Below are 25399 nucleotides of genomic sequence, written 5' to 3'. Positions count from 1 at the left end.
CGTCCCCCAAAATGCATGTTGAAATCCTAACTTAGGTACCTCAGAATCTGACCCAAGTAGGCTCATTACCGATGTAATTAGTTAAGATGACTTCATCAGAGTGGGTCTGTTATCCATATGACTGGTATCCTTTAGAAAAGGGGACATTTAGACACACACACACACACACACTGCCCAGTATATGTATGAAGACAAAGATCCAAGTGATTCTTCCTTAAACCAAGGAAGCCCAGATTTTATTGGCAAAGCACTGAAGCCATGGGAGAGGAGCAGATTTCTCCCAACCCTCTGGAGGAACCAGTTCTCCCAACACCTTGGTCTTGGACTTCCCACCTTCAGAGACAATGAATTTCTGGTGTTGAAGCCATCCAGTCTGTGGTACTGTGTTGCGGTGGCCTGAGAAAACCAATGGCAAGCTCTGAGCCTGTGTCCTCCTACATGAGCCGGGGTGACTAGCTGGAGGGAGGGCTGAGACTCAGCCCTGCCAAGTTTATGCAGCCCCACCACTGTGGAGTTTATGAACTGGGACAAGCTACTTTGCCTCCCTGAGTCTGAGTTAATTCATCTGTAAAATGAAGCACATAATTATACTTAAACCTACCTCACAGGTACTTTTAAAAGCCAGGATTAGGTGGGTGTCTGGCTCAACATATGCTGTAGCTCGTTATGTGGTTACTGAGACAGTGGAGTCTGGAGAGAGATCTATGCTCGAGGTCATATTAGCCAGGGGCCCGGTAAAAAGCAGATCCTGGTTTGAATAGGCCTGTGGTTCTGCATTTACAGTGAGCCCCAGAAGTACCTGACGCAGGCAGAGCACCCTGCAGATGTGAGTAGTGAGGCCCAAGGTGATTGCATCAGTTCCCATCAAGAATAACAGCCTGAACTAAGAATAGTGTGTGTAAAAGAAGCCCTGGAGCTGGCCATGGTGGCTCATGCTTGGAATTTCAGGGACTTGGGAGGCTGAGTTAGGAAGAATGAAAGTTTGAGGTCAGCCTCAGCAACTGAGGGACATCCTGTTTCAAAATAAAAAATAATAATAATAAAAGAATGGGAATGTGGCTCAGTGGTAAAGTGTCCCCAGGTTTAATCCTCTGCACCACTAAAAAAAAAAAAAAAGCCCTTATCCATGTCACTTAGGCCTGCGGACATTTGCAGGAGTGCTCAGTCATGCTTAAAGAATGAGAAAAGTTGATTTCAGAGAAAAGCTTGAAGAAATGGCTTCGTCTATTGTGGGAGGGCTACACATTGAGAAGGGACACAGATACAGATGGTTGGGCCTGTCCTGAGAGGGTGAGGCATGGAGGGTGTGTGACTGCCTGGAATGTGGTGGGGGCAGAAGACAGGTGTCAGGGACATGGACCAAACCTGTCCTTGTGTGGAGCCCTGTCTTGTGCTGTCCTCTCTTCCTGGCAGCCTTGCCCAGGTTCTCTCATCGTTGAGGCTCAATGAAGACCCAAACACTGAAAGAGGCCTCCTCGGACACCAGACTAATGGCGCCCATCCCTACTGGTCATTCTGCGGTCACCCCTCCTTGCTTTATTTTTCTCCATGGCATCAACAGCAGCAGCTTAGCGTACTTGTTTATGTGTATCTGCTTCTCCTACTCTAGAGGCCAGGCTCTTTGGGAGCCATGTTCTCAGCTGCATCCCCAGTGCCTGGACAGGGTTGAGCCCCACGTGGTTGCTCCGTAAAGGTTAGAATGATTGAGCAAAAGGAAGCATCTAGGCTGGCTGACCCAAGTCCATGGAATGCTCTCCGTGGGCGGAGCCCTGTGTGGGCTCCCTGCCTTCTAGTCACTTCTCACCCATTCAAGGACATGATGTGAACATCTGCTAGCAATATCATATTTCCAAGAGGCGAACAGTGGCATGAGTCGGGGTTGCCTCCTTTGTGTGGGAGATGGAAGGTAATCAGAGTCGCTGGAGACCAGAGTGTAGGGAGCACCCGGGAGTGTGTTAGAGGCAGAGTGTGACGCTGCAGTCACTGTTCTGAGCACCAGTTTAGAAGACAACAAGGCTTCGCTGTGGGGGCTGAGATCAGGGAGAGGATTTGTCAAGGAAAACTTGACAAACAGAAAGAATGGGAGGATTTGTGTCCCGAGAAGACAGACAGAGGTGTGGGGTCCAGAGGGAGAGAATGGACAGACCAGATGGCTGGACTAGAGGATGGGAACAGGATGAAAGGACAAGCAAGAGGGAAATAAGGATGATTCCCACAACGGCAGTCGCGCTGTAGACTCTGTAATCTTCTGTTTTTAAAAGCAGTTCGTAGAAAAGTTGAGAAAGATTGCAACACGGGTACATTGCCTTCGTCAGGTCTGTCAATCAGCCACAGCATGTTTTCAGCACTGTTGTAATCGGAGTTGCCCAACGGAGTGCTGTGCAGGTGTCAGAGCAAGCTCTGTGCAAGATGTGGCTTTGAGGCCCAGGGTTTGTGGGTTGATGTTGTGCCATGCTGCCCCATGCTCACGTCTAACCAGCTGTGATGGCGATATTCCCTATAGATGAAGAGCCCCTCACTTGTTTATTTATTATTATTCTTATTTCTTTTTTTGAAAACCACTTCCATATCTGTTATCTAATTTGAGCCTTCCAGAATATCTATGAGGTAGGGAAGGTTACTGCCCATTTTGCAGGTGAGGAAGCTGGGGTCCATAAAGCATTGGGGTATCCCTTGATGCAGGCCAAGACAGACAGGAAGGGAGGAGTCATCCTCTGTGTCTTTCATGCTCTGCCTTTTGCATGATGCTCGGATTTGTTAATATGGGCTCCGGAGGGGAGGCCTACAGTTCTTTTATGAGGAAAAAGTCTTCCCAGGGTGATTATGGAATGATGGCCTCTTTGTCATCTGAGTTTTCTTGCCAGGATGGGACTCAGTGTGGCCTAATGGTGCTGGAATGCCAGAATATTCTAGGCTCTCTCATGCGTGGGTATGGTTCCCAGCAGCTCCCCGCAGCTCCACAGGAGGGAAAGGGGTGCAGCTGTGGCAACTGGCACTGCTTCCCACAGTGTGCGGAGACGAAGGTCAGGGCTGATTTCATGCTCTTTCCTCCCCTATTATGACCTTTATTTCCCTGGCGCATGGCAGCTGCTTGTCTCTGAAGTCTGAGACAGGAAGTATTATATTGTTGTTAATAACACGCAAGAAGGGCATTAACACTGTGATTTACTCATTCAGTTCTTCATGATTTATACAGTGGATCCATTACATTATATAGAGTGTTGAGGACCAGTTTTCATTTGCTTCAATAGAACAGGCGTGTGCCTGCCTTCTTAGATTCTCGCCAGTAAAGCAGCATTCATGTTCCCTCTGTCAAAAAGGAACATTTGAAATAGCTTTCACTCACTCTTCAGGTCTAAAATTCTGGTTTGCTGACAGTATCAGAAATCTCCATCACCCAGGATCAAAATTGTGTGTCTGATGAGGACAAGAGATTCCCCTGAACTTGGTTCCAGTGGCTGGGCTACTCTTTACTGGCATCTCCTTGTTCTCCTCCATCCCAGGCCCTGCTTGCTCTGAGCTGGGAAAAACAATGATGCTGAGAGTGTGGCTACTGCTGGAGAGGCCCCTGGGGTACCTTCTAGGGTACAGCTCCCCAAGGGACCTCAGGATATATTCAAGGGCCTCTGAAAGTTTGCAGTGTCTCAAGATCTGACAATCAGAACATCTACAAGCCACCTCTCTTCTCCCACATCTACCACCCCATTCAATCTTTGTTCTCTTTCCATCCTTTTCTCTTTCTAATCTGACTCCTCCCCCTAATATTATGCATAGTAACTCAGTTCAATCCAGGCCCCGGTCCCTGAAACCTGGTTACCCAGATGCATCCCTCTGCTATGGTTGAATGTGTACCTCAAAAGTTCATATATTATGAACTTAATCCACAAAGCCATATGTTGATGGTATTTGGAGGTGGAGTCTTGGGGAGATAACTGGGATTAGATGAGGTCACAAAGGGGGGGGGGGCCCTATGAAGGCATTAGAGGCTTTATGAGAAGAGGAAGAGAGACCTGAGCTGGCACACCTGCTCTGTCTTGCTATGTGTGTGATGCCCTCTCCCATGTTAGGATGCAGCAAGGGACACTTACCAGATGCTGACCACATACTCTTGGACTTCTTGGCCTCCAGAACCATGAGCCAAATAATCTTCTATTCTTTATAAATTGCCCAGTTCTTGGGTAATTTTTTTATATCAACAGAAAATGGACCTAAACACTGATCTGCACCTATCAGAACTCACCCACTGCAGAAGCTTTATTTGTATTTGAGCATGCACTTAGAGTTTACCACTAGCTATCGTACAGCCAAATGCAGTGCTTCCCCTAAGCAGACTTCCGGTGAATGGAATGAAATTCTCTTTATGACACTAATAATAGATGCCAACTACAGTCCAAAATAAGGGAGACATCATGAGCTGTTCAATACCCTCAAATGTGTCTCCTCCGTGAGCCCTTCAAATGTCCATGCCCAGGGTCTTTCAATGTTTGCTCTTCCCTGCCTCATGCCTCTCTGCCTTCCCATTGTCACTCTGGATATTTTCACCTGTCTCTAAGGTGTTGTTTGGCAACACGGCCTTGGAAGGGAAAAGGAATCAAGGGCATGAGAGTTCTTGGGTTGGGTCTCATACTACGTGGCCCTAAAATCCAGCCTCTTATTAAACAGTTAAAGAGGATCAATCAGCAGATTGGTTGACTGAGCTGCTGGGATTCTGAACCATTTTACACATTGCTCCTCCATTCATTCCCTTCCTGTTCCTTGTTTCAACTCTTCCTCTCCGGCTCCATGATATTAGGGACAAATGACCAATATTCAAGCTTCCTCCAATAGATACAGGAGAAGACTACCCCAGCCACACTTCTCAACAAACGCTAACTCAGGCAGGTCAATCCTTCTAACCCCAAGATCTGTGGCTTTCCAAAATGCTTAAATTTCAATCAAAGTGCTCCAAACACTCTACTAAGGTGGATCCATTAAAGCCTCTGTCCCACACATTGCTCCTAATTTCAGACAGCAATTACAACTTATAACTTTTGTCCAACTTATCTACAAATTGTAGACCCATGACCCCTTCTTGGGTTTCATTCATTTTCTAGAGAAGCTCATAAAACTCAGGGAAACACTTACTTATGTTTCTTGGTTGAGCATGTTAATAAAGAATATAGATGAACAGTCAGATGGAGAGATATACAGCGGAAGGTTAGGAAGGAACTGAGCACAGGAGCTTCTGTCCCCATGGAAATGAGATGTGCTGCTATTCACTCAGCACATGATTGTGCTCACCAACCTGAAAGCTCTCCAGACCCCCCCAGTTCAGTGATTTTTACCAAAGCCTCAGCACATGGGTATGACTGATTATTAACTCCATCTCCAACTCATCTCCCCTTCCTGGAGAATGGGGGATGATGCTGGAAGTTCCAAGTATCTAATCATGGTTTGGTCTTCCTGACCAGCTCCCACCAAGAATAGCTTTGTTTGAACAAAAGATGCTACCATCACCCAGAAAATTCCAAGAGATCAGCTTTCTGTGCCAAGAACTAGGGTCAAAGGCTAAATATTAGAAGAAAATATTCCCCTGTCACCTCTATTGCTCAGGAAATGACAAGGGTTTAGGGCTCTTTGCTAGGAACTTGGGAGGCAGATTGAAATATACATTTTTTAAAATTATAAATCACAGTATTACAGTGGGCATAACTCCAATCACTGCCTCTGTCTAAAAATTTAAGTGTTTTTGTCCCCAGGGCTGGGACTGTTCCTGGGACATCCAAAGTCCTGGATAAGTATTTGATGAGCAAATCAGTGTATCTCAACCATCTCGTTCCTTAATCATCTTCAGACTGTTTGACTACAAAAAGAAAGAAAGACTTTTGCCACCATCTTTTTATAGGCACATGTGCAACTTGGGGAAACAAATGTCCACAGAGCCCATGTAAGTAATCCCTGTTCCCTCCCTGAACTTATCTGCTGCCCTGTGCGGGAGGCACCTGTTGACCACTGTCTTTCTTTCCTGGGCTACTGCACAGCCTCAGATGGTCTGTGCTCATGTGGAACCTGCCTCTGTTTATCACCAGATGCCAAATCCTGTGGGAGGTGTACCGCAGCCTGCCAGCCAGGTGGACAGATCCTTCATTTCTCCTCCACTGAATGTGCACAAGTTCCCACTTAGAGTCCCTGGAGGCTGCAGAGCCTCTTGGTTCTTGCTGTGGACTTCCCCTGGGGCTGCTATCAGGGTTGAGCAATTGCCTGCAGGCTGCAAACTGCTTTTGTGCACTTTTGCATCAGAGAGAAGTTTCCCTCGTTGGCTGGAGGCTGCTGCCCACATGCACCCTCCACTTGTGCTCTTGGTAGTTGGGAAGAAATGTCCCTGGGAACGGCAGCCCCAGCCTCCCTCAAGCTTCCCTCAGGGAACACAGCTCAGAGATGGAGGCTGAGCTACTCAGCCCATGACAGGTAGGAGGTGGAAGGAGAGAGCTCCTGAGCCAGTGGGTCTCCACAGATGGTCCCCAGTACATCACTCCTGCAGCTCTTTTTGAAAGAGCATCACTTATCAGCTGACTCAGGTGGACCTCTCTTTTTGGCACCTTTGTTTCAAGTTGTCCAGTTATTGGGAGCACAGTGCTGATGTCGACCAGCCTCATGTGCTTTTCTAGAGATTCAGGCTGGGAATTCCTGAACCCCCTTTAATCTCTTCTCAGAGAGGAGAGGGAAGCCCACCCAGAATAAGGGAGAGCACCCCAGCCTCATTGGGGTTCAGCTAGAGAGTCCTGTAAACACCAGTCTCAGGACTTCTGCTGCTGCCTGGAACCATCAAAGCAGATGATGCCCCCTGCATCCTAGGCCTATCACCAACTGGCTGGGTGGCCTCAGGCCATTTCACTTTGGGGTCCTTTGTACAAAAGGCTTCTTTTAGGGTTTTTTCAAGTTGACACTTTTTCAGATGGAATTGGTATATTTATTCTTAGAGACTCAAATCCCACCAGAGTAGCTCCTCGGTAACAACAGGAGATGAAAACAGAGGGTGCCTCTCTTTATGAAACTGGTTTATTTTGCAATTCCCTTAGAGGTGAGTTCATATTTGGCCTGGGAATCTACATGACCAGCTCTCTGCGTGACTGTTCTAACAGCTAATGGGAAATCAGAGGATTTTGCATTATCACAATGTCTACAAAACCTTCTATTGTGCCAGTCTAGGTGGAAAGGGGGGTGAGAGTAAAAGATGCTTTCATGCTAGGTCCCCTGGACAGTGTATTATGGTTGAATTATGTCCCCTGCCCAAGATGTACTGGAGTCTTCTTCCACAGGATCTTTACAGAGAAAGTCAAGCTAAATGAGGAAATCACTGTGGGTCCTAATTCAATATGACTGGCATCTTTCTGGGAAATTTAGATGCAGAGATAGACACTTCTGGAGGGAGATGTTATAAAGACACAAGGACAAAATGACCTCTGCCAGCCAAGGAGAGAGGCTTGGAGCAGACCCTTCCTCTTGGCCCCAGAAGCATCCAGCCCTGCAACACCTTGGTTCATGCTTCTGGCCTCCAAACTGGGAGGCAAGACAAGCCTATTGTTTAAGCCACTTCCTTCACTGCCCTTGGTTATGGCAGCCTCAGCTGACAATACATGTTCCCCTAGAGGGGAAAGGAGCCAGCAAGAATTTCTGACCAAAATGGATTTTCAGCTGAGAGAAGTTAGACTTGTTTCTAAGAGGATAGCAGAAGCCCAGTCAGGAGGGAAGCCCAGAAAAGAAGTCATTTTGGAGACCAGATGCATCTGGCTTGCCATAGATAGGTCTGCCTTTTCCAAAGAGAAGGTGATACACAGGCCAAGACTTTTCTCTCCTTTGGTGTTGTCCCCTCCCCTGTGCTGCCACTGCTAATTTGAAATCTAAAATTCAAAATTAAGCAGGCTTTTAATTTAGTCAAGTCTTGGGGGATTTGGGTTTAACTCAGTGGTAAGGAGCATGCTGAACATGCAGAAGGCCCTAGGTTTGATCCGTGTCACCAAAATTAATTATTAGATAAAATCCTAAATACAGACTTCCCTCTCCCACTTTGGGCCCGGGGGTGTGGCTTAGTGGTAGAGTGCATAGCTTAGCACACGTAATGAGGCTCTGGATTCTATCCCCAGCACCAAACAATCAATGCATAAATTAGCCAGGTCTTATTTAACTTCAAGTTGCCTTCCTTCTGTGTTGGGTGACTTTCCTGTCTGTAATTACAGAAACATCTATCTGCATTTACACTCTTGTGATTTACAACTCTCCCAATAGTCAGTTCTTTGTGTAGGAAAATGCAGTACATCCGGCCCTGCAGATGCACATCCCATCTGATTGGAGGAGTAGAAGAGCCAACTTGGGCCTGGCATTGCAGGTGACACTCCTGACCAGCACAGGAGCAGATGAGAACTTCATGGGCTGTTAATAAACTGGAACCAGTCGGTGAATGCGGGCTGATTGTGCGGGGCCGGCTGGGGCCGCAGGTCCTTGGGAGAAGGCACACTTGCGTTGACTCTATCTGCATATAGCCTGGCGTGAAAGCTCTGGCCGGGCTTGGTGTTTGTTACAGTGAATAGACATATGTCCCCCATGCTAGCATGGGGAATATCTAATTAAGCTACACAATGATTGCTTATGCCCGAGGCTGTTACAAACAAGGCTCTGTCACTCTCTTTGGAGAACCACAAAATGGGGATTTGCTTTTAGTGCATGATAATGAATATATTTGAAATATATTAGAATTTATTTAGATGGTACTCCCTCACCCCTTTGAAAAAATAAAAAACTCAAAGAAATGCTATTTTCCTCAAAATATTTTGTCCTTTTAAATCCTACTCTGGGAGTGGGGCTGGGCTTGGGATGAGAGATGGCTGTCAGTCTGTTGGTAAATATTGGTTGGTTGGTCATGGTGTTCAGTGTACATTTTTTTTCCTATCCTTTTTCATAAATCAGAATCTTAGGGATAGGAGCTACATTTGGTGCGACATTGGCAGAGATGTTAGCACATCTTCGAGGGAGCCCAAATGTTGAAGAGTGTTTTTCCTGTGATCAGTTCTCCCGCCCTTATTTTAGTTTAGGCAGAACTCTCAGGGAAATTTTATTTTCTCTAAAGCCAAATCATCTTGGTACATTGGACTGAGGTACTGTATCCTATTTAAGCCTCATGTTGCTACTTTAAAATGGACTGTGATTTAAAAAAAAAATTGTACTTGTAGATGGACAGCCTTTATTTTGTTTATTTTTATTCAGTGCTAAGGATTGAACCCAGTGCCTCACACATGTCAGGCAAGCACTCTGCTACTGAGCTACAGCCCCAGCCCCTGGACTGTGATTTTTAATAAGAAAAAAAAAAAGATGACCTTGGGTTAGGAGCTAAGAAGTGGTTTTTCCTGCTTTCCACTCTTAAGATGATGAAAACCCTTTGACACTAAGCCATGGAATCAGGGACAATGTACAGAAATTCATGGCTGGAAATCAGATCACCTCCAAGAGACACTGATTGCCAAGAGCAAGGCCAGCTATGCAACTTAGGGGGCTCAGTGCAAAATGAAAATGTGGGGCTCCTTGTTTAAAAATCATTCAGGGCTTCAAGATGGTGATGGCAGAGCCCTGAACCAAGCTCAGGGCTGTTCTAAGCACCGGGCCCTGTGCGATTGGCAGTGGGAACTGGCCCTGCCAAGACATGTGTGTGTCCTCACTGAGAGGGGGAAGAGAAGGAGACAGGAACGATTTTAAGTCCTAATTTCTATATAGTCCATGAGCCCTGAGTAGGGATTCAGTTGAAATGAAATGAGTTAAAAAATGAACTCCCGGTAATCTCAGGAGCTCAGAGGCTGAGGCAAGAGGATCCCAAGTTCAAAGCCAGCTTCAGCAACTAAGCAAGGCCCTGAGCAACTTAGTGAGACCGTGTGACAGAGATGAGAGGTGGACTTGATAAGAGTTGATTAGGTCCAAGAGCTCTGCCCTTATGAATGGACTAATAATGTCATTATCCCACAGATGGGTTGCTCTTGAGTTCGGTCCCCATTTTCTCTCCTGTTCTCAACTTCTCTCATCCTTCCACCTTTCACTATGGGGTGATGCAGCATAAGGTCCCTCGCCAGACACCACAATCATGCTCCTGGACTTCCCAACTTCTAGAATCATGAGCCAAATAAATTTCTGTTTCTTCTAAGTTGCTTGGTCTTGGGCATCTTGTAAGTGCACCAGAAGATGGAGTAAGATGGTCCCTGTCACACACACACACAGTGAGGCAGCCTCATGTCCTGGCTCGTCTTCCATGGACTCCTGCTCTGTGCTCACTCCCCGTCTGCTCCTTTGTGTCAGGTCCCTGGCTGGGAAATGGCCCCTTCCTGGAACTGTCCATGAGCCAATGTCCATGGGAAAATGGACTTGTTCTTCTTAGGGGAGAACTTTTGGGAAGATGCCTGTCAGAGTTCTTTTTTTTTTTTAATTACAAACACATAACCTGAAATCTATGATCTTTAGGTGCTTCATAAATATTTGGCGAATGAATGAGCCATCCTCCTGCCCTGGCCTCCTGAGTTGCCGGGATTACAGGACTGTGCCATCTCGGTCACAAACCTGCGAAGGTTTGGCTTTGAAACAAAAGGTACGAAGCTCTTTTGGAAACAGAAAAATCTTGGGTGGTCTGGGGAGGACTGAGATGGAGTAGTTTTGCAGTAGCAGAGAGTTGGTCTGAAAGGCGCCTTCATGCGTGCCAGGTGGGAATACGGTCACAGAGTCGTGAAGGGCTGGTAGGAGCTGCAAGACTCCTGGGAGGAAGGGTATGTGGGGCCAGAAAGGACAGTTGTCTGGCTTAGGGATACAAAGGCATCTGGAAAGAAATCTGGAGGTCGGGGTAGGATAATATAATAGAGTTTTTCCTCAGTATCCTTGCCAGATTGGTTCTGGGACACCCCCACACACACCCAAATTTAAGGATGCTCAAGTCCTTTCTGTAAAAAATCATAGGATTTGCCTAAAACCTATACATATCCTCCTGTATATTTCAATTTATCCCTAGATTACTTATGATCTAGAGTATTATTTTATTAATGTGTAATACAATGTAAATGCCATGTAAATAGCTGTTATAATGTATTTTTTAGGGACTAATGACAAGAATAACATCTGTACATTTTCATAGCAGATGAACATTTTTTGGGTGGAATCTTCAGATACAGAGCTCAAGGATACAGATGACCAACTGCGTTGGTAAATTCCAAGGGAGCAGAGGGGCACCAGAGTGCTCAGGAATATGATCCTGTTTGTTTGTTTTGGTTGAAATAACAGGATTTGCATGTTCATACAAATCCTTTTGAAAACGGAAAAAGAGACATCTGTACTTCCATGTTTTTTGGCAGCTATTAGCATAATAGCTAAGAAGTAGAAACCACCTAAGCACAGAAAGACAAGGACCGCCTGATCTCATTCTTATGTGGGATGTTAAAATGTGGATTTCACAGATGATGAGGGAATAATGGCAGTTAACAGAGACTGGGGAGAGTCGAGGGGGGAGAGTGGGGAGAGGCTGACCAATGGGGACCAAGTCACAGTTAGAAGGAAACAAGAAGCTCTGGTGTGTGCCATTGCACAATAGGGTGACTACAGACAGCAGTTACACACTGTATATTTTAAAATCCAGAAGAAAGTATTCTGAATGTTTTCACCATAAAGTTATGATAACTGTTGGAGGAGATGGATGTGTTAAACTCGACTTTGACATTACACCATGCAGACATGTATCAAAACATCTCATGGTACCCCATAAATGTGTACAATTTTTATGTCTTTTTATATGTTATTAAAAAGAAGAAAAAAGCCAGGTGCAGAGGCACACGCCTATATTACCAGTGGCTTGAGAGGCTGAGGCAGGAGGATCACTAACTAGTTCAAAGGCAGCCTCAGCTTAGCAACTAAGGTTCTTGAATTCAAACCTCAGTACCAAATTTAAAAAGGAAGGAAGAAATACAAAAAATGGAAAAAGCCTAAAAGCATTTGCAAGGGGCATCTCTGACAGCAGACTGGCCAAGTGCAAGCCTTGAGGGATGAGGTGTGGGTTAAGAAAGAAGCCCTTGCTGGATGCAGTGGTGCATGTCTGGAATCCCAGAGGCTTGGGAGGCTGAGGCAGGAGGATTCAGAGTTCAAAGGCAGCCTCGGAAACTTAGCAAGGCCCTAAGAAACTCAGTAAGACCCTCTCTCTAAATAAAATAGAAAAAAGGGTTGGGGATGTGGCTCAGTGGTTAAGTACCCCTGGGTTCAATCTTCAGTACCAAAGAAAGAAAGAAAGAAGTCCTTACTGGAAGACAGTGTGTCTGCAGCTGTGCAGGTTCTGAGGCTGAGGCTAAAGGAGATGCAGAAAAAGACAACACTGTAAAGTCAGGTTTGTTTGTTGTTGTTGTTTTTTTCCCCCACCATCTCCTCCTCACTAAGGACAAATGGTTCAATTTCAGGTTTGGAATAAGAAGCTGCTTAGTTTTCTTCTAGGTGAGTGGTTGTTAACAATGAAGCAGACAAGGGCACCATGCACCCTCATACCCTTCTGGATCTGGGAGGAGTCAGGGTGGATGAGCCCCAGTCAGAGATTTAAGGATGAGACCCGCTGCCCCTGGAGGTGAGGTTTCAGAGCACATGACTGGCAGAGAGATGTTGAGGGAATGGTTGGAAATTCACCTGCTAAATGAATTCATAGTATATGCCCATGAGCCAGTCATATCTCTGGGCCTTCGTATTTGAGATAGGATCATTGGATTAGCTCACTGCATAAGGCTCACCCAAGAAATGTCGATTCATTAGATTGGAGTCAGGCCCTGGCATGGATTTAAAAACAAACCCCCCCAGGTGGCTTTGATGCAAGGTCAGGTCTTTGAGCTGTGACATTAGAGTACAGGTCTTCCTTTACCCCATGTTGACTTTGCTCTTTCCTTACAGGGATGCCAGAACTCTGAGCAGAATAAACCCAAGGGTCATCTAACTTAGCACTCCTGAATTTTCTGCTCATATCTGATTCATCTTCCAGGGCCAGCTTACAGCCCCACCCTTCCTACTCCCCTTTCAGGCACTTTGCTGATCTATCTCTTCCCATTCTGGAAGCATCCAGGACACACGGCTTGTCTCATACATGTAGAACAACATTATTCGATGTTATCAGCTACCCTGTTGTCTCTAGCCAGTCTTCCCAGAGAGAAGGGCATGAACCTCGTTGGGAGATCCTTGTCTCCCTAGGCCCCGACACCATGGCTACTGACTTCCATTGGACTCCTCTCAGGCTGCGTCCTCCAGGTCAGCGAGACATCACGGTATGGTAATCACCACTTTACTGTCAGTTCAGCTAAGTTAGCATCCGCTCTCCGAACCTGGCCAATGGGGCAGGACATAGTTTATTCATTTCAGTCACCTTCCTGCAAATCTCTTGGGCATTTATTTCTTGTGATTTCATTAGCCTGAGGGTTAGAGTTAGATTCACTCCATGACACATTAGATTGCTCCAATTATGTGTTGTTAGAAACTTCCTCCACTGATTTGGAGGACGGTGTGATTTCCACCGTTCTGGTCAGAGTCATGCTTCCTTACCCACTGCTTATTATACTCTGTCATCCCAGAAAAAAAAAATGAAAAAAGAATTAACACTCTAAATTAGGAGCACACATATGGGAAAAGGCGGAGACAGAGCTGGGAGCAACTCCACGTGCCAGATGGAGAAGCTGCTTCCTACTGTATCATGTTTCCTTGTTTTCCAGACTCCCGATCGCCCCCCTCTCCTGTGTCGTTGTTATACATGCCTTCAAAATAAATCGTAATAAAATCCAGTTATGATGTGGATGTGGTGGGGGCAGGAGAACGTCTGCACAAGACGTTCTGGAGAGAGAAGAGTGCTGTACCTCATCTTGCGTTCTCTGAATCTTGTGCCTAACCCTTGCTTTCCAGAAGAATTTTTCTGAACTTCTAAGTGATTCTAAGGATTGAGCGAGGTGTGTGGGTTGTGTGTTTCAGTGAGGGATCCTTGTTCACTGGAGCCAGAAGGTGGATTCTGGGTATTTACAGTGCTGACTTAGTGGTTGAGGTTGTGCTAGGTCTGTATCTCCCCTACCCAAAGAATGTGTTTATCTGTAATAGATCTTTGGAAAATAAAAGAAGTTTCTAAATGGCCATTGAAGACCACAGAAAAGTTTTCCTAAAAGCATACCTTCTAAACCAAAGACATTGAAATTCCCATCTTCTCCTATTTGAGTGAGGGAGAAATGTAGGGCACTTAATATGGAGGTCAGCTCAGGGAACACATATGTGCTTATTTTAATTGTTCACAAGGAGCTGATGCTCGTGACTTAGGTGGGAGCCTCAAAATGAAAAAGAAGGGAAAAAAGAAAACAGAGTGGGTTCTGAGAGTGGGCTGGGGAGGAGGAATGTTGTAGGAATGCAAGGCTGTTATTTTAGATGGTGACAAAAATTTCCAGCTCTGATTCTTCTGATGATCTTGAAAGGCACCAAATGATGGCTTTATTGCTAATAGAATTAATAATATTTGTGGTGAAAGACATGCATTTGACTTTGAGGAAATCCTCTGCATTTGGGGGCTGGCTTGGTAGCATTGGTTGATAATGTGCTGGGTGAGATCTGACTACCAAGGTATCTGCGGCCTCTTATTATAGAATTGGACTCTCCAACACAGTAACCATGAAACACATGAGGCTTTTTAATGTTAAAATTATTTAAAATGGAACAAAACTAAAAAGTCGGCTCTTGCCACATGTTCGATGGCTGCCACATCGGTAAGTGCAGATGGAGACCATTTATATGACCACAGAAGGTTGGACAGTGCTGCTCCAGTCTACACTCTTCCTATTACACATCTGGGACATTCTGCCAGGATCTTGCCTGACAGGACACAATAGAGCATAGATTCATCACCAGAACACCCTTTAAGACACCAGGAAATCCCTGACTTGGATACTCAGAAAGCTGAGGAAAATGGCAGATGGGAAACAAATTCTCAGGCAGAACAAAATTTTTAAGATGAACCTTAAAAAAATGAAATAAGAGGCAGAGAGAGAGTGTGAATCAAGAAAGACAGGAATATACCTTAAATTTTTATTAGGCAGAAATAGAAAGTTCTGTGTCATAGTAATTCAATAAAATATTAATTTCATGATGCTTGGCCAAAGTCCCTTCAAAAAGAGCCTGGCCATGGTCCAGGCTCTCGGCACTCGCGGCTCTCAGAAAATGAATTCACACATCTCACTTAGTTTGGTCTTTTTACCTAGTTCCCTTCATCTTGAATTTGGAGAATTAGGATTCCACTAGAGTCTGTGTGTCTTTCTCTTCTTTTCCTCTGTAACATGCCAAGAATGGAGGTGGGCCTTTTACTACTTGGCTCATTTCAGTGGGTGACAGGCCACAGGGCTAAGTGGACAGAAAAAGATACATTCTATAACGAGCTTCAAATAGGCTGTCAATTTTGTGACAGAAGCATCAAGTGATGAAGCTGCTCAAAATATGGCTGAATCTACATCCCGTTCAGGGGGAGTGCAGAGGTTAGAGGGGCAGCCTTCCAAGGGGTGGGAAAGTATCAGGTATGGCCTTCGAGCATGTGAGTTTACAGATGAGTGGACCAGCAGGATTGAGAGCCTGTCTAGCCCACCCGACAGGATGAAGAGAATCATCCAGAGACCCTTGGGCTCTGCTTCTTAGCACAGTGTGAGCAAGAGCAAACCTCAGAGCTGCTAGGGTAATGTGTATTTTCCTGGCTCCTCCCTTTAAATGAGGTAATAAATAGAAAATGTAAAAGGCCTTCCAAATGAGCACCATAGGAATGAGAGCTGTAAGAATTTACTAAAATTTTTTAAATTTACTAAAATTTAATAAAATTTTAATTTTACGTGTATCTCCCATAGCCCATGTGGAAATCTGCTCCCTCTGACTTAGACCACTGGTTTGAGCCTGCTTTTGTCCCACAAGGAAGATTCGCTGCACGAACGGATGCCATAAATACAAAGCTCTTCAAGTGTGCCCTTCTTTTCTCAGCCCATTGTGACACAGACTGATGGTTGTTGGCCTCAAGTTCTCGGTCTTCCCTTCCAGGTAAAACTCACTTGCTCCAGGCTCTCGGCACTCTGTTTTGTGGTATCAACCACACTTCACAGACTGCTGTGCTAATGGATGCTGTATATCCCTCCTGGGCAATGGGTGTTTTGTAGGCTTTCTGGAAACACCACACCTGTCCACACAGAACATTAACAAGAAGAATGCTGGCTGCCCCATGCAGGATGGAAGAAGGCTGGGGTTCATGCCAGCTTTCCAGTGCTCCCCACAAACAACATGAAACTTGGACTGGCTTTGAAAGCCGCCTGGCTAGCGGTGCACCTGCATGCCTACTTCCCAGCTGAGCCGAGGGGTTGATGGTCCTGCTGGTCTCCATGTGCCTGCTCTACTTCACCACCTCTGCATGCATAGCAGGTGATATCTCTGCAGTGCTGCCCCCATCCTGAGTCCCCTGCTCTAAGTGCAACCCAGTGCCCAGCCTTGGGAACATGAGTTGGAGAAAACTGGAAAGTTGCTTGGGCAGCTCTACCTCGCCCTGTGGGTAGAGTTCATGACAAACATGGTCATTGATGCCCAAGCTTTGCTTCTAGGTAGGGTAGGATGAACAGAGATGACAGCTAGTTTTGGTTTCCTTTTCATGTGTAGGAAACAGGGACGAACATTCCTTTGGAACCACGTGTCATTTTGTAGCCTCCTTCTGTAGTTACAAGAAAGCCTTGTGTTTTTTGTATATGGCTTTGTTGTGTAACTGGGATGGGGAGGGGTGATTTCCTTCTTCACTGATTCCCTGGGATGTGGGGAAGGATAGAAGAGAGACCCCCCTCAGAGGAAAGGGAAGAGAAATTAGAACTACACTCACAATACCACATCCAGGTTCATAGAAGGGGATTAAAAATGTGAGTGATGCTCATGAGCTCACCTGTTGGAACAACCCAGCATGTGTCTCCCTTTTCCTGACTTTTGATTCCACATAAATACTTTTCAATTCTGCAACATGGTTTAAGCTAACAGCAAACAAACTGTCAATCCTATTCCTTGGCACCTTTGCCCTCAAATTGGATAGAATGGGTATGTATGTCCTCCCAAGGACATACCTCATTCCAAGGACAACATGCTAAAGAGAAGCAGTGCTTTGATAACAGGACAGAGCTAGAAGCAGGCTTCAGGCTCCACGTCCTGACCCAGGCAGGGCAGGCCTGAGTGTTGTCATAGCCATCTGTTGCAGCCTGTAATGCATGAGCACATTAGCACATGGCTCGCCAGCAGCCTCAACATTGTTCTCCTGGCTCAGCACAGCCACTCAACAAAGGGACAGTTTTGCAATTGGGATAAATACAACCACTGAGGACTTTTTTTTTGTTTATTTTAGGATACTTTATGTTAAGGTTTATACTTGCTGTTTGAATTGGACATTTGTGGCCACCCTCCTACCTACTTCAATATTGTTCTTATTCTGTTTGTGATGTTGACACGGATGGTTTGTGGGAGCCACTAATTTGCCAGGAGACATCTTTCCTCTTTCAGATATGATCCTCATCAGAAAGATTTATCCAACTGAACATTTGTCTCTTCATTTTCTTAATCTCAATCCTTTTGCTTCCCAAAAGATCAGAACAAATTGTCCAACTAGGAAGCCATGTCACCTTAAGGTCAGTGTCACATCCCAAGGTCTACATCCTTTCTGTGCCCAAAGCCTACCCAGCAGATGTGGGGGGGAGGCAGCTTTTGTTCCCCAGGGAGAACATCATAACTTAAGCTTTAGTAAATTTGTTGATCCCTAACAGAATATTTCAAAAAATTCCTTCTTTGCTCCCAGGACCATTACAAGACCAGCCTCCAAGACTCAGGAGATTTAAAAAACAGTCTTGGCAGAGAGAACATAGTTGGATGATGCACTTTTCATGGGATAAAATTTTGCCTGATTTCCTCATGTAGGAGTTCCAGTGAAGCTTTATGCCTTCTCTGTTCTTGCTCAGAAGCAAAAACCATCTGTATACACCCATTTATTCATTCAATTAATATTTATTGGGCACCAACTATGTGCTTGACTCTTCTACATCACTAATCAAGATGGGCAAAGATCTCTGCCTAATAGAGCTTAAGTTCTAGTGGGGAAGAGAGTAATAGTAATAGGAGTAGTAGTGATAATAATAATAACAATATAATAATAATAATATGTCATAGAAACAAGAAAAGTAGAACAGGGAGGGGAATGAAAAATCTCAGGCTAAGTTTGGAGTATTGAAAAGGAAGACATGGGGGCTGGGGATGTGGCTCAAGTGGTAGCGCGCTCGCCTGGCATGCGTGCAGCCCGGGTTCGATCCTCAGCACCACATACAAACAAAGATGTTGTGTCCACCGAAAAATAAATAAATAAATATTTAAAAAAAAAAAAAAAAAAAGAAAAGGAAGACATGGCTGGGCACATTGGCACACACTCCCAGCAGCTCTGGAGGCTGAGGCAGGAGAATTGCAAATTCAAAGCCAGCCTCAGCAACTAAGGCTCTAAGCAGCTCAGTGAGACCCTGTCTCTAAACAAAATACAAAATATGGCTGGGGATGTGGCTCAGTGGTCAAGTGCTTCTGAGTTCAGTCTCCAGTTTTAAAAAAAAAAAAAACATGAAAAAGGAGAAGCGGCAGTTATGATCTCAATTGACTGAGCTTTGTATTCCAAGAAGAAATGTTATCCCTCAAGATAATGGGTGCCTTCCCTATGTTAAAGTTCCCTTCCCAAGTTCAATTTCAAGTGGAAAAGTTCACTTCATTGGCTCCTTTCAATCAGGGTAACTCTTAAATGCTAAGAAAGAGCAAGTTTCTTAGGTGTGTTTCTTGTGTCCAAAGCTGAGCTCAGAATAGGCCTGTATATTTGCCATTAAGGAGTCTCTTGCCACCTCCTATTAAGTGTGTGTTGAATAAAGTTCTGAGAAGATGAATTATAGAAATCAGGATATCTGTTTCTGCACCACTTACTGTCCCTTGGATTTATGTCAAGTCTTCATGATCAAGTTTAAATTTTAATGTCCACTTCTCAAAATGTGACTTGGGCTAAGGGTACGGGTCAGTAATAGAACACTTGCCTAGCATGTGCAAGGCCCTGTGTATGATCTCCAGTACTAAAAATAAAATTTTTTTAAAAAATTTGGTACTATTTATATTATGGTGAAGATTTGTACATGCTGAAATTTAGTTGGCCATTTCATTTCTAAGTCACAATAGAATCTGGCTGAATAAGGAAATTAGCCATACAAAATCTACCTTCTTCAGCCAGGCTTCTCACTGAGATTCTGCCTAAGAGCCAAATGTATTTGTTAGGGTCACTGGGCAAGTCCCAGGGCAGAAGTTGTTGTGGGGTCCTCAACACAGGTTTCTGGATGGCATGGAGAACATTTGGGTTTTTTATATGAACAAAGCTCAGGGATACTGCCATGTTGATTTTGGGGTCCCGAATCATGCAGAACCCTTGAGATGCTTCAGGCAAGTCTTAGGGTAACAGAAACCCTAATTCATAAGACCTCCCAGGTTTGATAAAATGACACCCCTGCAACCAAGCACTCCTATTTCATCCAGTATGCTTGTGGGCCTGCCCACGACAGAGTTCTCTCTTTCAAACCTGATGCCTGTGAGAATAGTACTATCATCACCCCATTTTTCAGATGAGAAAACCAAGGCTCAGAAAGCCCATGTCCTTTATCCCACCTAGGTCACACAGCTAGTGGGTCTGGGTAGAGACAGCAGATCACCTCGTATCTGGCTGCCCCCTCATAGTCTCCATGGTGATCACCTACTTTCATGACCTGTGTATTCCTGGCTGCTTGAGAGGAGGAGGCTCAGGTGAGAGTCTGGATTTAGGCATACCTACACCTGGGCAGGCCTTGCAGTTCAGAGCACCCACTCAGAGTTGAGACCAAGCACAAGGTGACTCCTGGGAGCTTTTCTTTAATCTTCACAGCCACACAACTGCCAGGCATTGTTACTTATGATGCAAGGAGGTCTGGAAACCCAGCCCGCGTAATGCAGGGCCCAAGTCCCAATCCAGCTGCCCTGGGTAGAAGCATGAATGCCCACCTGGCCCAAGGCGAGCATTCCCCATCAATGCAGAATTCATTCAAGGTCTTGTCACACTGGACTTGCTCCTCACACTCTCCAAATCTCTTCTTCTTTGAGTCCTCCATTGACTCCCACTACACCATCAGTTCATTCATTTCCTGGCCCTTGCATCTAGCAGATATGATTTAGGTACAGAAGCATCCAAATCCGTTTCTACTACAGGAAAGTTGAACCTAGGATAACTCCTTTCCAGAATTGTCTACGTTCCTGCTTCAAAGAGGCTGGTGAACCCCATTAGCACACACAGGTGACACCAAAGATGGCTGGTTTCACTCATCACATCTTCCTGCCACCTGGGGGGTGGGGGTCCCAGGACCTCTGTTCCAAGAGCCTGATTTGCTCATGGCACTTTGGAGATCACCCATTATGGCTCCATTCTACAGTTAAGGAAACTGAGGCCCACAGCCAGCAATCATACAACTTCTGAGGACAACCCCTGCTCTTGAGGACAAGCTTTTATTGCCACTAGCATTTGAGGATAAAAGGGGAGGTGGTGCTTATGACCTATTTTCAACCTGTAGGAGAAAAGAGCTCCCTGAATCAGACTAATTTGGGAGGATCAAGGAGGGGAAGGGCTGAAGGGCCAGGGGGCTAAAAGCTGGGGCAAGACAGGAGAAGACTGGAGATTCCCAGAGCTCGGTAGGGAGAAATTGGCATGCCCAGCTGCCCACAACTGAGGATTTCTGAATCATAACAGCTTCCAGTGCTCAGTAGGGACAGAAGGTCTCCTGAGACAGGGAGGCCTGCACCGGAGCAAGCGCTGGTGTGGGTGGAACTGTGAGAGCGAATTTGTGTAAGCCGGTGTGCAGGAGCCTGTGAGCATGCACACGTGTCCCGCAGTAGTCCGGTGCTCTCGCGGGCAGCTGTTTGGCCTCCACAGGAATGTCGGTCCTTCAGGAGGACTCTGCAAGCCTCCCTCTCGTGGACCCCAATCCCTCCCTGAGCTAGTGGACTCAGAGGCCCTATAGCCACTGCGATCTCACCAAAGGAGGGCCAGCGCAGTCGAAGCCCGCTGCTTTGTTTTGGCAATCTGGGTGGACGCGGGCCGCTCTCGGGCACCCAGCAAGCGCGCCGGGTCTGCGGGACCCAGGACGCCCCTCCACACCCCTCTCGGTTCAGCCTCCGCGAGATCCAGGAAGCAAGCGGCAGAGAGGACTTTTGCACACACTTCAGAGCGAGTTTTCCAAGCAGTCTTCCCCGCGAGCGGCGACGTGAGACAAGAAGAACCCAAATAAAGCCTGAGCCCGGAGGAGGCCTGCCAGGTAGTCCTGGAGGACACCGCCGCTTTCGGGACTCACAGACTGAAATCCCCGGGGCCATTCGGCCTACTGGCGTGTCTGGGGGAGCCTTGGCGTGGGGTCAGATGGGGTCCGACGCCCCCGTGGAATGAGAGCGCACACTCCTAGCGGCCTCGGGTCCCACGGGTTCCGCGGGTTGTGCTTTGCAGAGACTGGCGCACGTATCCGCCAAGTCCCTGCAGGCTTTTCCGTTCGCGACCCCTTTCCGAGTTCCTCCTGAAGAGTGCGATGCACAACCGGGGCGGAAATGCAGCTTAGGATCTGGCTGCGACCCGGGCCGGCAGCTGGACTGGCGGTAACGACAGTCCCTAATGAGCGACCGCCAAGGCTCACCTGCTCTGGCCCCTCCTGCGCCCGCGCAGCGCGCCCACCCGAGCCACTAATTGCTAAAGCCTGTCCGCACCGCCTGCCACCCAGATGGAGGCGTCTAGGACAGATGGGGTCCAGGCACCGAAAGGGAGCATAGGAGCTTCCCTTGAGTGAGCTGGGACGTGGGGCACTGGTGGCAGCTAAGGCAGTCTGGAAAGGATGGGGTCCCAGGGGGGTCCTGGGTGTGTGGGCTGGGCGACCTACTGGGTGTGGACTGTGGAGCAGCACTCTTGGATTACAACTGGGGGTGCCCCTGAGCAAGTCACTTATCCTCTCCGGGCTTATGTTTCCTCACCTGTAAAATGGGATAATAATGACACGGCCTCTAAGAGTTACAGTGAGAATTCAATGAGCTGACATGTGTAAAGCTCAGTATGGGGCCTTACACCCACCACTTTAATGTTTTCCACCTTCTCTTCCACTTTCTTTATTAATATCCTATTAATAATTAATGGTGTCTGTGGGGGGTAACAGCCTCCCTCCTCCCAGATCTGCTGACTGGTTCTTCTCTGTCCCCCCACCCCATTAACCTGTAGCCAGGCAATGCAATCTTATAGCAACAACAACTAGCCCCCTAGAACAGAGTTAGGAATCAGAGGAGAGAGAGAGAGAGAGAGAGAGAGAGAGAGAGAGAGAGAGGAAGATTAATCCCCATCTCTGCCCCATCTAACATGGCCCTTCTCAGGGAGTCTGAAACTTAACTGAGCCCCCAGAGCATGGGTTGTTGGCAGCTTCCAAACTAAGGAGTAGCCATGGTAACTTTACCTTGCTGTTTCTGTCCCTCTCCCATCCAGTGGGATTGAGTGTAGCAACCGCTCACTCTGGCAACAGCCAGGCTTGATTCTGGTCTTCCTTTCAGGTCTGTAAAGACAATGATGAGAGGGGCAGACACCGGTAGGGCCTTTGTAAAAGTCCCCCATGATTCCTACTGGTACTATGTGGGGATGGGGAGACTTGGCACAAAACCTGTAAGGAAAGAGGAACTTGAAATGAGAGGTGGGCAGATGTGGAGGAATCCTTTGTCTTTGATGAACTTCTAGGTAGCATGAAGGTTTTTACTTAATAGAGGGAGTTCAGACAGATTTCTAAGTAAATTCTGCCCTGAAGGGAGACAGACATTTTTCTAGTGCTGGAGTAGTTTTATCCATGAGAGCATGTCAGAGAATTGAAAACACAGAACTGGCCCCAGAAGCTCTTCACTGGTTCCAGTCCAGGAATGAGAAGGTCAGGTCCTGCCCAGGTGGCTACAGAAGCCCTAGTTCACCATGGATATCCCTGGTGCTACATCTTCCTATTGCCAATCAGAAAACCAGCTCTCACTGGGAGTATGACACTTCTGCGTCTCAGCAATATCATCCTCTACTAAAATGTACTTTAGGTTTGCCAGTTCACTTCACCCTTCTGCTCACTGCCTGTCCCTGGGATGCAGAATTCTCTGGGCGTCAGAGTTATCCTGGAGTTCTGGCCAATCCTAGAGTGAGTCCTCCAATACTGCCCAGGGAATTTCCTTTTTCTATGACTCCAGCCTATCTGAGAGTGGGGATCTTGGGGACAGTCCCCTGGTCACTGAACTCTGTCCTCTCAACCTCCTCTGGTAGAGCTCCCAGGTTTTTAAGGAGGTTGGGGGGGGCAAGTCTCTGCAGACTTTGGGATCTGGTGAGTCCGTGGGCCCAGCAGCTGAAAGCTGAGGAGCCACAAAGGCCACACAGAGGGTTTTGAAGTTGGAAAGAAGTTGAGCTTCACTCAGGTTAGTGCTGGAAAATATTTAGGGACCAGGGCTTCCCTGGTGCCAACTCACTATGGCAAGTGCCACAAGGAGCACTGCTTCCCTGCGGTTTTCCTTTGCCTTTCCCTCTCTCTTTTAGTAGGAAGCCTGTTCCCAATTAAGGCTCCAATCAAAGTCAAAGTTGTGCACAGTTTTCTACCTCTTCTCATGGAAGTCCAGCCGCTGGCCTGAACCTTCTATCCAGGACCCTGGTCAGTTCAGGGCCACCCTCCTCAAGGGTGCCTGCCCCCACCCGCAGTGCCCCATGCCGCTCTTGTGTGCACATGTATGTGCCTCCTTAGGGTCCAGGGATGCTCGGGCCTCACACATTGAGTCTGAGGCTCCCAGCTGGATGTGTAGTTCAAGCTCCTCCTAACTTGGCAGGGGTCTAGCTTGGCCTTCGGCTGGCTAGATACTGCTGAGAACTTGGGGACCAGAGTGGCGGGCAAGACTTAATTTGTCTTCTTTCAACATTGGTCCTTCTATGCATACACCCAGAGGCTGCACCAGCACGCCTCGCGTCGTGTTTTGCCGTGGGTGAAGAGGCCACTACCATACAAAGCCCTCTACCTCTACCCTTAGCTTGCACGGGTCAGGGTTTCCAGCCTCTTCCGTATGTGTCTGCAGCTAGAGCTGGACCCAGTTTTAAATTCTTTGCAAGTTTCGTTTCAAATGGGAATTCAGAGTAAAGATGACTGGATCTTACCCTGCCCTCTGCTTGGGTTCACTTAGCGCCGCTGGGCTGCTTTTCTCTGCCCCCAAGCACTTGGCCTCCTCCAAAATCCCTCCTAGCCTTTGGTGAAAAGAGAAGCCCTTTGGTGAAAAGCGAGGCCTACAGCACCCGTTCCTGGACGCAGCAGTTCTGGCCAGCCGCCCGACATTACCCAGTAGAGGACCGGGAGCGCTAGCCTGCAGAGTTACAGGATGGAACCAACCCCAGGCCTGGACAAGGGACTCTGCATGGGCTGGGTTCCTCCCGGACCGGACTCAATAAATGGGAACAGGGAAACCTAGCCCCAGGTTCAAGGGCATTCGGCCAGTGGCTACTAAAGATGTCATAACGCAGCAGCCGGTCTTTTCAGGAGAGAGTGCGTTCTTGGTCAGAGCTCTGGTGAAGAGACTGCAGCAGGATCTGTCCCTGTTCATGATCAGACTGAAGTTCTTGTTTTTGTTTTGTTATTGTTGTTGTTTGTTTTTATTTCCATCCAGAATCCCCCTTAAGAGCCATATCTTCAATCCGCATTACAGCTTTGGGTTGTAAGGAACCCTGTGTCCGCAAGAAAAGAGAAGTCACCCCAGGAAAGAACACAGAGGCCAAAGTTGGGCAAGTAAGAGCCAAGTAGTCCCCAGGGCCTGGCTCTTTGCAGTTTCAGACCTGAGTGGGCACCGCAGCAAGATGGTACAAAGCCCAGAGAAGGGACAGACCAAACATTCCTGTGCAGCCTTTGCCCTCCACGCTGTGGGCCTTCCCGCAGCAAGCACTCAGCCCCAAGCGCCTGGTTCCCTGCTGAAGCCAAGGGAACCCACTGGGCTGTGTGGGGACCAGCAATGCCCTTGAACAGAGAGAAAATAAAAGCTCGGCAGAAGAGGATGTCTGAGCATCCAGACCTCCAGCCCAAGGCACGGCTTTCTCCGGGAAAGGTCAGAGTTCCACACAAGGAAATGTACACTCTTAAACTAGCAATCTTTAACTGAAGGGAAAGGGAGTTTCCCGGTTAGATCTGAAAAATAAAATTAAGGAAAAGCAAGTTGTGATAAATACAGGGAGGATGTGCTCAAAGGCTATTTAAACAGAATGGGTGCGCAGGAGGGGAGGAGTTGGGGGCGA

The 25399-nt window shown here is 46.9% G+C and overlaps 1 long non-coding RNA gene across 1 annotated transcript; it reads left to right on the top strand.

Moving 5' to 3' along the window:
* Positions 1–10484: 10484 nt before the first annotated feature.
* LOC124089196 (uncharacterized) lies at positions 10485–19136 on the top strand. The gene is made up of 3 exons (XR_006850659.2): positions 10485–10603; positions 15885–16071; positions 16188–19136. It is a non-coding gene; the product is annotated as an uncharacterized LOC124089196 (long non-coding RNA).
* The last annotated feature ends 6263 nt before the right edge of the window (positions 19137–25399 follow it).

The sequence above is a fragment of the Marmota monax genome, unplaced genomic scaffold (assembly GCF_021218885.2).
Source record: "Marmota monax isolate L192 unplaced genomic scaffold, Marmota_monax_Labrador192_F-V1.1 WCK01_AAM20220418_F8-fsc00125, whole genome shotgun sequence".
Classification (NCBI taxonomy): domain Eukaryota; kingdom Metazoa; phylum Chordata; class Mammalia; order Rodentia; family Sciuridae; genus Marmota; species Marmota monax.
This window is presented reverse-complemented; position numbering and strand designations above follow the sequence as displayed.